The 9,548-nt window shown below is 41.0% G+C and overlaps 1 non-coding gene across 1 annotated transcript; it reads left to right on the top strand.

The window, feature by feature from the left end:
• The first annotated feature begins 1,753 nt into the window (after positions 1-1,753).
• Positions 1,754-1,835, top strand: trnas-cga (transfer RNA serine (anticodon CGA)). Its single transcript has one exon. It is a non-coding gene; the product is annotated as a tRNA-Ser (tRNA).
• The last annotated feature ends 7,713 nt before the right edge of the window (positions 1,836-9,548 follow it).

The raw sequence follows: 9,548 nt of genomic DNA on the forward strand, positions 1-9,548 counted from the left end.
CGTGGATGTTTCTGATATCATATTGCGCTGAATATGAAACTCTGCAGCAGATACGCTTCGGGACCAAGTGTTTGACAATTGAGTCAAAGTCGATTGCAAGTGCAGACGCAATGAGGCAAAGGACTTCTTATCGTGTGGTGTCAATTCCGTGAATCTATAACTCAATGAAGAGTTATTCCAGCAAGTTCAGCTATGTCAGAATACAGGTGTCAGACGCACAATTTTCGATTATTCTGCATTTATACAGTCACAGAGTCATACTGATGTTGTGCAAGGAAACATACCGCTCAGTTCAATTCGTCCATGCAGACCAGATAACCTAACCTAAACTATTTCCATTTACCAACACTAGACCTATATCTCGCTATTCATAGAATCATTCAGGTGGCTTTTAAATGTTTTAATGTTACCAGCCTCCACCATTTCCTCCTCAGCTCTTTCCATGCATACACCACTCTCAGGTTCCTTGGACAACTTTCAGCTCTAACTCTAATCATAGGCCTTTTAGTTCTGGACTCCACCAACCAAAGGAAAAGGCTTATTCTATTTGACAGGGTAAAGATATAAAAGGGACCTCAGGGGCAACTTTTTCATGCCTGTCTGATGTGGTGGAGGAAGTGGCGGAGTCTGGTACAACTGCAAGATTTAATGGCATCTGGATGGGAAGATCAGTAACAAGGATGTAGAGGGACATGGGCCAAATGTTGGCAAATGGGACCAGATTAATATAGGATATCTGTCCATCATGATCAAGTTGAAGCGACGGGTCGTTTTCCTTGCTGTATTGCCGTATTGCTGAATGACTTGATGACGCTAGAACAACCACAAAAGGAATGCAATCGATTCCGTCAAAATGGTCTACAGCTCCAAATCTTCGGTCAATCTTATACACAAAACTTCATTCGCTGATGTCAGAATTTCATTCCTGGAACCATTTCTGTAAATCGGTTTTGCATTCTTTCAATTCCTATATATTTTATCTCATGTGCTCCAGTGATTATTTACTTAACATGGACATTTCTGGTATTATATTTTGCTTAATATTAAGATGTAAAAGATTATTAAAGGATTAGCCACTCTGGAGGCAAGAAGCATGTTTTCCAATGATGGGTGAGTCGCGAACCAGATGACACACTTTAAAAATAAGGGGTCGGCTACTTTGAACAGAGTTGAGGAGAAACTTCTTCATCCAGAGAGTGATGGGTGTATGGAATGCTCTGCCCCAGAAGGCTGTGGAGGCCAAGTCTCTGGATACTTTCAAGAAAGAGTTGGATAGAGATCTCAAGGATAGTGGAATCAAGGGTTATGGGGATGAGGCAGGAACAGGATACTGATTGAGGATGATCAGCAATGATCATAATGAATGGTGGTGCGGGCTTGAAGAGCACAATGGCCTACTCTTGCACCTATTGTCTATTGTCTATTAAAACTCAGCGGCATATCCACTTCGGGACCAGGTGCTGGACAATTTAGTCAATATTAATCGGACGTGTGGACACAATGAGGCAAATTACTTGTTTTCGTGTGATGTAAATTTGCTGACTCAATAATTCAACGAATACTCATTCCTGCAAGTTCAGCTGTGTCAGAATCCAGGTTGTGATGAAAGCCTGTCAACCTCCAAAGGTGATGTTCGTTGGGTCTCTGCCAAGAATTTGGTGAAATCATTGTGTCTTGAAGATTTGTTCTTCTATCAACTTATATGTTTCATGGATTCGATTGTTTTAGCATGAAAATGGGCATTCGGCGTGCAGCTGTGATGGCCGAGAGGTTAAGGCGTTGGATTCGAAATCCAATAGGGGTATCCTGCGCACGTTCGAATCCCGCTCACAGCGGTGTAGTCTCTGCTTCATCCTTTGAATTTTGGATATGTTGGAGCCTGAGCTTTGTGATTAATACACATTCAATGTTCAAATGGAATGAATCAGAAATAATTTCAAAACTGACCAAGTCATCGAAAAGAATAAATTATATGTCGCGACACAAAAAAAGACACCAAATTCCAACATGAGTGAGTTTGAACGCAAGTAAAGAACTATCGTGAAATTTGAATGTTCGGGCGGGAATGAAGCAAAATAAGAAGCGAAGCAAAATAATAAGCAATGCTAAACATGTAACTGCAAACGACGAATGCTTCATTTTCTGCGATTTGTTGAAAGACAAGCTGAGATAATATGTCTGACCCACAATTTGTGATTATTCCACATTAATAGAGTCACAGAGTCATGCAGATGTCGAGCAAGGAAACAGACCCCTCGTCCAATTTGCACATGCAGACCAGATATCCTAACCTAATTTATTCCTATTTGTCAGCACTCGGCCTATATCCCGCTAAACACTACTTATTCATAGCATCATCCAGGTTGGTTTTAAATGAATTTAGTGTACCAGCCTCCACCACTTCCTCTGGCAGCCCCTTCCATGCACGGACCACCCTCTGCATGAAAATATTGTCCCTTAGGATCATTGTACAGCTTTCAACTCTAACTTTAAACATATGCCCTTTAGTTTTGGATTCCATCACCCGATGGACAAGACCTATTTAGTTTACCCTACTCATGTCCATCATAATTTTATAAACCTGAATAAAGTCACCCCTCAGTCTTCGATGCTCCAGGGAAAACAGCCCCAGCCTCTTTTCAGCCTCTTCCTATCGCTCAAATCCTCAATACCTCGGAGCATTCCTGTCAATCGTTTGTGAAGCAGTTCAAGTTTCACAACATTCTTCTGATAGGAAGGAGACAAGAACTGCACACAATATGGCAACAAAGACCTAACCAGTGTCATGTATAATAGCATCATAATCTCTCAATTCAAATACTCAATGCTCTGAACAATGAAGGTAAGAATATTAAGCACCTTCTTCACAAACCTATCTAATATGCAACTCAACTTTCAAGGAATCATGAATCTGCACTCCAAGGTCCCTTTGTGCAGCAACACTTCCCAAAACCTTTCCATTAATTGTCGATCTGGAAAAAGCACAGCGGACCATAGATGTTCCCTGAACGAGTCCCCAACTTTGCGCTCGGTCTGAAATGGAGATGATCACATCAAGAGCAACAGATGCAGTAAATCAAGTTTGAGGAAATCCAGGGGTTCCAATAATTCTTTGGGGCCTCTGCGGGTGATACGAGAGAGTAGAGTAAAGTAGAGACAGAGAGTTGAGGAGCATTATTTGTCATTTCTACCACATACATCTGGTGCAATAGAAAGGTGGCAATATTGCTCGAGGAACAAATTGCTATTTGAACACACAGTCATACACAGGGCAGCTTAAAGTGCATAAAATGTTCAAAACATGCAAGACAGCACAACAATTCCTGACAAGACAAGACAATAGAGAAAATGGTGGACAAATTGCGATGTAACAATGAATGATCATTAATAATATATTGTTTTAGCAGCCATTCAAAACGTCGTCCAACAACTGCAAATGGAAGAGAATGTGATCATTCAGTGTCAAGAAATCTGATAGCTTATGTGAAGAAACCTTTGCAGAGTCTGGCTGTGAGCGACTGAATGCTCTGGTTACTTTTGCCAGATGGCAGGACTGTGAGGAATTTGAATCAAAGTTCTGTGGGCTCGTCCACAATGCTGCTAGTCTTGCAGACGCAGCTTATGGGGAAGATGTCTGTAATGGTGAGATGAACATTCCAATGATCGTCTCAGCTGTCCACACTACCCGTTGTCAGGTCTTATGGTTGAAGACGATGGAATTCCGAACCAGGCAGTGATGCAGCTGATCAGCGTATTCTCAATTAACCTTCCGTAGAATGTGTTGAGGCAAGCGTCAGATGGGCTTTCCTTAACCTACGCAGACAACAGAGATGCTGCTGGGCTTTCTTGACTATGAAGGCAGCATTGAGTGACCAGGTGAGATTATCTGCCAGATGGATGCAAAGACATTTGGTGTTCTTCACAATCTCCACGGGGGAGCCATTGACCCCCAGCAGAGAGTGATCGTTCTGTGCTCTCCTGAAGTCAACAAACATCTCTTTCCTTTTGTCCAAGTTCACAGACAGGTTGTTGGCCCTGCACTAGTCTGTTAGCCAGAGCATCTTCTCTCTGTATGCTTGCTCTTCATGATTGAGACCTACTACCTTCATGTCAACAGTGAACTTAATAAGATAATTTCAGTTGGACATCAATGCCCAATCGTGTGAAAGCAGGGTGAACAGCAGTCAACAGAGTACACAGTCCCGGGGTTTCCCCGTGTTCAGTGTGATGATTTTGAAGATGGTTTCCCTAATCCGTTTTGTCTGAGGTGTCCCAGTCATTAGGTCCAGGGTCCAGTTACAGAGGAACGTATTCAAGCCCAGCACACTCAGCTTTCCAAACAGGTGCTGTTGAATGATACTGTTGAATGCAGAACTGAAGTCAATGAAGAGTAACCTGATGTCGGTAACCTTCTTCACCAGGTGGGTGAGGCCCTTGTGCAGGGTGGTGGAGATGGCATTATCTGTTGAGCAGTTGGAACGTAGTGCAAACTGCAGAGTGTCCAGTGAAGGTGAGTTGGGGCGGTGGGTAGCCTTTCGAAACAATTCATGATATTTAGTGTTAATGCAACGGGGCAGCAGTCATTGTGGCAAGACACTGAAGACTTCGTCGGCACAGGGACGATGGTAGTGCCCGTGAAACACTTTGGAACTATGGCACAACTCAGGGAAATGTTAAAATGTCCAAGAGAACATCCACCAGCACGCCAGAGCATCCTGTGAGCATTCTGCATGGGATGTTATGTTGGCCAGAAGTCTTATGTGGGTTGACTCTGCATAGAGTTTTCCTCACGTCAGGCGTGAAAAGACTCAACACCTGGTCATAGTGAGAGGAGATGGTCTTCCTCACTTGCACACCATTTCATGTCTCAAACCATGCAGAGAGATTGTTCAATTCATCCGGGAGGCGGGCATCACAAGGACAAACAGGCAATGCTATGCTGTGGTTGCTGATGGTCTTAATACTCTTCTACATGCTCTGCATATCGCCGCTGTCCTGATAAAGGCTGCATATTCTCTGTGCGTATGCATGCTTTGACTCTTTTATGGCTCATGACTCCCATCTCAAGTTGCCTGAGAGAATGGTGAATTAATGTCGTATAGATCGCATTCACTTATTGTTCATGTTACATGGTAGCTGTTCTAAAATCAAATTTCACAAGATATTTGAACATAAATATTCACCTTAAAATAACTACTCTCGCGTAATCCCGTTCTTGAAATATCCGGCAGAGATGTTTAATGCAATAACAACAAATTACTGGCGGTATTTGTTTCTCCACATTTCATACAGTTTCACAGTCAAATCGTGAAAATAAAAACTGATTGCAATGATCTACCCGAGAGAGACATTTTTTTAAAATTCCAGATAGCGATTCAAGGTGGACAAAGAGACGAAGACAAAGAACGAGAATGAGATAAGTGAGCTCGGTTGAAACGCTGCGACGTATAGACGGTGAAATGTGTCGACACATTTCACGATTACTTCCCTTTAACATTTCAGGATATGAGAAATTGCTTCCATTGTCACGATTTTGCGAGGCCCCAGAGTGCCTTAATACATGTGGTCATTAATTAGTGGGAATTACGCCAATTCTGCAGCTGCCAAAGTAGCATCTTAGGAATAATATATAATTATGCAGATTTTTTTAAGTTTTAATGCACATGCCATTACTTATAAGCTGCAAATATAATAGTTATAAAAATTAGGCGAACTTTGAACTGATTACTCAGTTAAAAAATATATAGTCCAGGAAACAAGAATAACGTATATGGAAAGGAAATTATTAGAAAAGCAAATATTCGCCTTTTGCAGCCAGAGACAGGAGAACATCTAGAATTTTGAAATGTAGAAATGTCAAAGAAAAAAAACTTGAATTACCACTCTGTGCCTGTCTTCACCGAGAAGGAGCAAGGAGTGTTCGGTTAGGTTGCTCTGAACGCTGTTGATGCATGCCAAAAAAAAAGCTCAAAGGCCATCCTTTCGCTTCAGACAAAAATGATCTCCAGCTGCAGGAAATGCACAGCAGCGCTGACAGAACAATGAAAACAAAAGTGGGTTCGACTTTTTAGCTGTTAACCTTGCATTAGAATGGAAAATATTGCCAGATTTGCTGAGCTTTTCGATCAATTTCCGTCTTTTGTCCCTCTCAACTTCAAAGGAATAACGTGAGTCGACATCAGAAGCAGCCATGTGCCCAGTGAATAGTTCAAGCTGTTATTCAAAAGAGAATAACTGTTAGAAATGCTTCGACAGTTCTCAAGATTTCAGAACATGTCGAAAAGTGAGGCTCTAGTTTGCATATGTCTTATTTGATGTCCGACTCCCATTGCAGATTTGATTCAGTTAGCAAGCTACGGTGCGGTTGAAGGTTTGAAAAAGTCAACAGATATCTAGGCCCTAAGGGAGTAGAATAGATTGTTAATTGCCCTGGAGTGCAAGCTGTTCAGAAAAGATATGAAAGGAAGGAAAGGAGGATGATTGGTGGCACTGGTTGTGGAGAAAATTGAAGTGATAAAAGAGGATACTGAAGAAGTTTCAAAGACAAAATTGGACCAAAGATAAATGCAAAAAAGTGTTCAATAACACAGAGCAGTGCAGTTCATAGGTCACCTATTCTGGAAAGGTCGTAGCTGAACAAGTTGGGAGCACCGTTAATCATGAGAAAGCCGATGATGGCATTTTCTATCATCGTTCAGAAACGTAAGGCTCTCGTGTTATCTTATTTAGATGTGACTGACCATACTTCCACATATTTGCATACAGGAAAACCATTTATAGCTCTAAATTTTGGAGACGTTGATTTGCTTCCCATTGATTCTCCCATGCTGACCAACAATGAAAATAAGTAACAGGAACATATGTGACATTGCCAAATAATTCTGACATGGTGGCCTGTGAGATCTCTATTTTGAAAACTTAGAACATCTTTCTCTCTTTTAAATTAACTTCATGATGCTCTATCCTCCGCCCACAATCTCAAATGGACGTTCTATGAAGTTCTTTCACATTGAAGTCATCCCATTTCTTCCTTGTCTTCAGGAGCAGGAAACGCCAATATAAGTGATTCTTTGTTTATGGCATAGATTCTCAGAATGCTTTTGATCTGGTCTGACATGGAGAAGCTATTTGGGAAAACTGAAAGACTTGAAACTTGGTGGAATATTCTAATATGGATGTTGAATTAGTTGGCAAAAAGAAACATAATGGAATCAATCTGTCTTTATTTTTCTCCGTGACACGTTGATTAATTGCATATTACTGCTAAATCAAAATAATTGTGGTTGTGACTTGGGAGGAAGATAGAAGGAAGTATATGGGCAGTCTAGAAAAATTGCATATGCAAGCGAGCCAATGCAGTACAGTGTGAATTCATATGAATTGATGCAAATCGATTTGCAAACTGAAAAGTGGTGAGGGAGTACAGCAAAAACACTAGGATGTCACTGGAAATGGCAGTATTATCATTTAACAAGAGATTGGTTCATCTAATGATGTATCCCCTAAAGATGAGAAAAATGGAACTGAATCTGATTGAAATACATAACATGTTCACAGGAATAGACAGATTAGCTGGATGTTTCCCCCTAATTGCAGTGTATAGAACGAGGATTCCCAGACTTTGCATAGTGCGTAGAACAACTAGGACTGACGTGAGGAAACATTTTTTTTATTCAGAAAGGCCATCTCTGTAATTCGCTACCCACAAAAGGTTTTGGAGGCCAGGTCACTCAGGATATGCCTGAATACATTAATTTGATATCAAAGGCTTCAAAGGGCGTGAAGAGAAAGTAAGAATATGGTATAGAGATAGAGGATTAACCAAGATTGTACAGAATGACAGAGAAATGTTGAAGTGCCTACTCCTGGTCAGAGCTTTAATGTTTCGATGTCTGAATGCAGATGTGGTGGGGATGACCGACTTGGATAGGGAGTGGAACTAAGAGTCAAAAACTTCAGATGAAAACGAGTACTTTGTTTTCTGATGTGGATGCTGAAGAGATGAATGGAGATGACGAATTGTGAGGTTGGAAATACATTCTTTTGTGTCATCAGAGTTAATTGTGCTTGTCAGGAGAAGCCATTCTCCGATGATTCTCAGGCTGCAATTTGTTAGGGAACAATGAAAACAAACGTTAGTACAGTTCCTTGCAGTTTAAGGACATTGGAAAGTTGTTGAACCAATAAGCTATAGTTGACTTTGACAGATGCCTGCGATTGTCGTTCCATCGAAGTCTCGTTGTGAGAACTTGGCGCTTTCCCCACTGTGACTTACGCTCGATTCCTTTTCAGGGAATTGAGCTTTCAAAGCTGTTTTCTCCTTTGCATGAGATTTGCTTCTGAAAAAGAAAACATTGTCTTCACAATGGAAGCAAACAGTTGTCACAAATAATCAAGGAGTATTTCCTTTCCATTCAATTCGATATGCATGATGTAAAGTGCTAACATTTTAACTGCACTCAAACAAGTGGTGATCAAGCTTTCGAAAGGCAGCATCTTCCCCATTCATTGACATAAAAAAGACAAATCGCCTTTAATGAAATGCACAGGACATTTGGGAAAAGATCTACTATGCATCCTTTGTAGAACTGAGGAAATTTCCAACTTCGGTCCCTACATCTGTTGAAAGCGATATTTATTCTTGCGTGAACAGCATTTAAATTGGGCGATTCTGATTAAGTTTCACTCCTCCACATTCTCGAAATCATGTTTCTTTTTATTGTATATATCTTGCATGAAATTCAGCTTTTTTCCACTTACATACACACAGTACATCGGGTCCGAGAACTGCCATTGTGGTGGGGTGGGTTGGGGGAAAGCGATGTCTTTCTAATTATGTGCAGGTACATCTTAGCAAGAATTAGCACTTTTTCAAAATAGAATCACGACAGTGCGGAAACAGATCCTTTGGCCCAACAAGTCCACACCAACGCTGCAAAAAGTAACCCAATTGGAGCCATTCCCCTACCCCATTATCTTGTATTTAAACGTGACAAATGCACCTAACCAACACATCCTTGAACACTGTGGGGACTGTCACATGGCCAGTTCAGCTAACCTGCACATCTTCAGGTTCTGGGAGATTCTTACATCATCATGCAGGAGAAGTTCAGGCGCAGGGATAAATAGAACGAAATGCTTCAATGAACCATTTTGTACTCACTATGTCCGAGTTAAGACAAAAAGAGTGCTTGACATTTTGTTGTTTGTGACAGTGGCTAAAAGAAGGAAAGAATGAACTGAGCTTGCATGCGGAAAGACTTAATTTTCTTGATGCGCACTCCCAGTTTCTTCAAAATATGACCTTTTTTGCCAGTCAGTACTAAGGGTTGAAAAATACAAATCTACATCGTTTTAATGTCTGATTCACCCTACGGGCATCTGTTCTCAAATTCCCTTATTATTTCATGCAACATTTGAAAGTAACGCGTATTTTCAATGCAGACAATGTTACGTTTATTCTGTTGCCACGCTGGTGAGTGGAGCTACCTGTCATAATTTCATCATTTGATTCACCATTGTCATTTACAGTGGAAGATCTTGTCCAC

This window comes from Chiloscyllium plagiosum, unplaced genomic scaffold (genome assembly GCF_037043375.1).
Source record: "Chiloscyllium plagiosum isolate Xiang-an unplaced genomic scaffold, Cpla_swu_hap1 HiC_scaffold_35, whole genome shotgun sequence".
In the NCBI taxonomy this organism is placed as follows: domain Eukaryota; kingdom Metazoa; phylum Chordata; class Chondrichthyes; order Orectolobiformes; family Hemiscylliidae; genus Chiloscyllium; species Chiloscyllium plagiosum.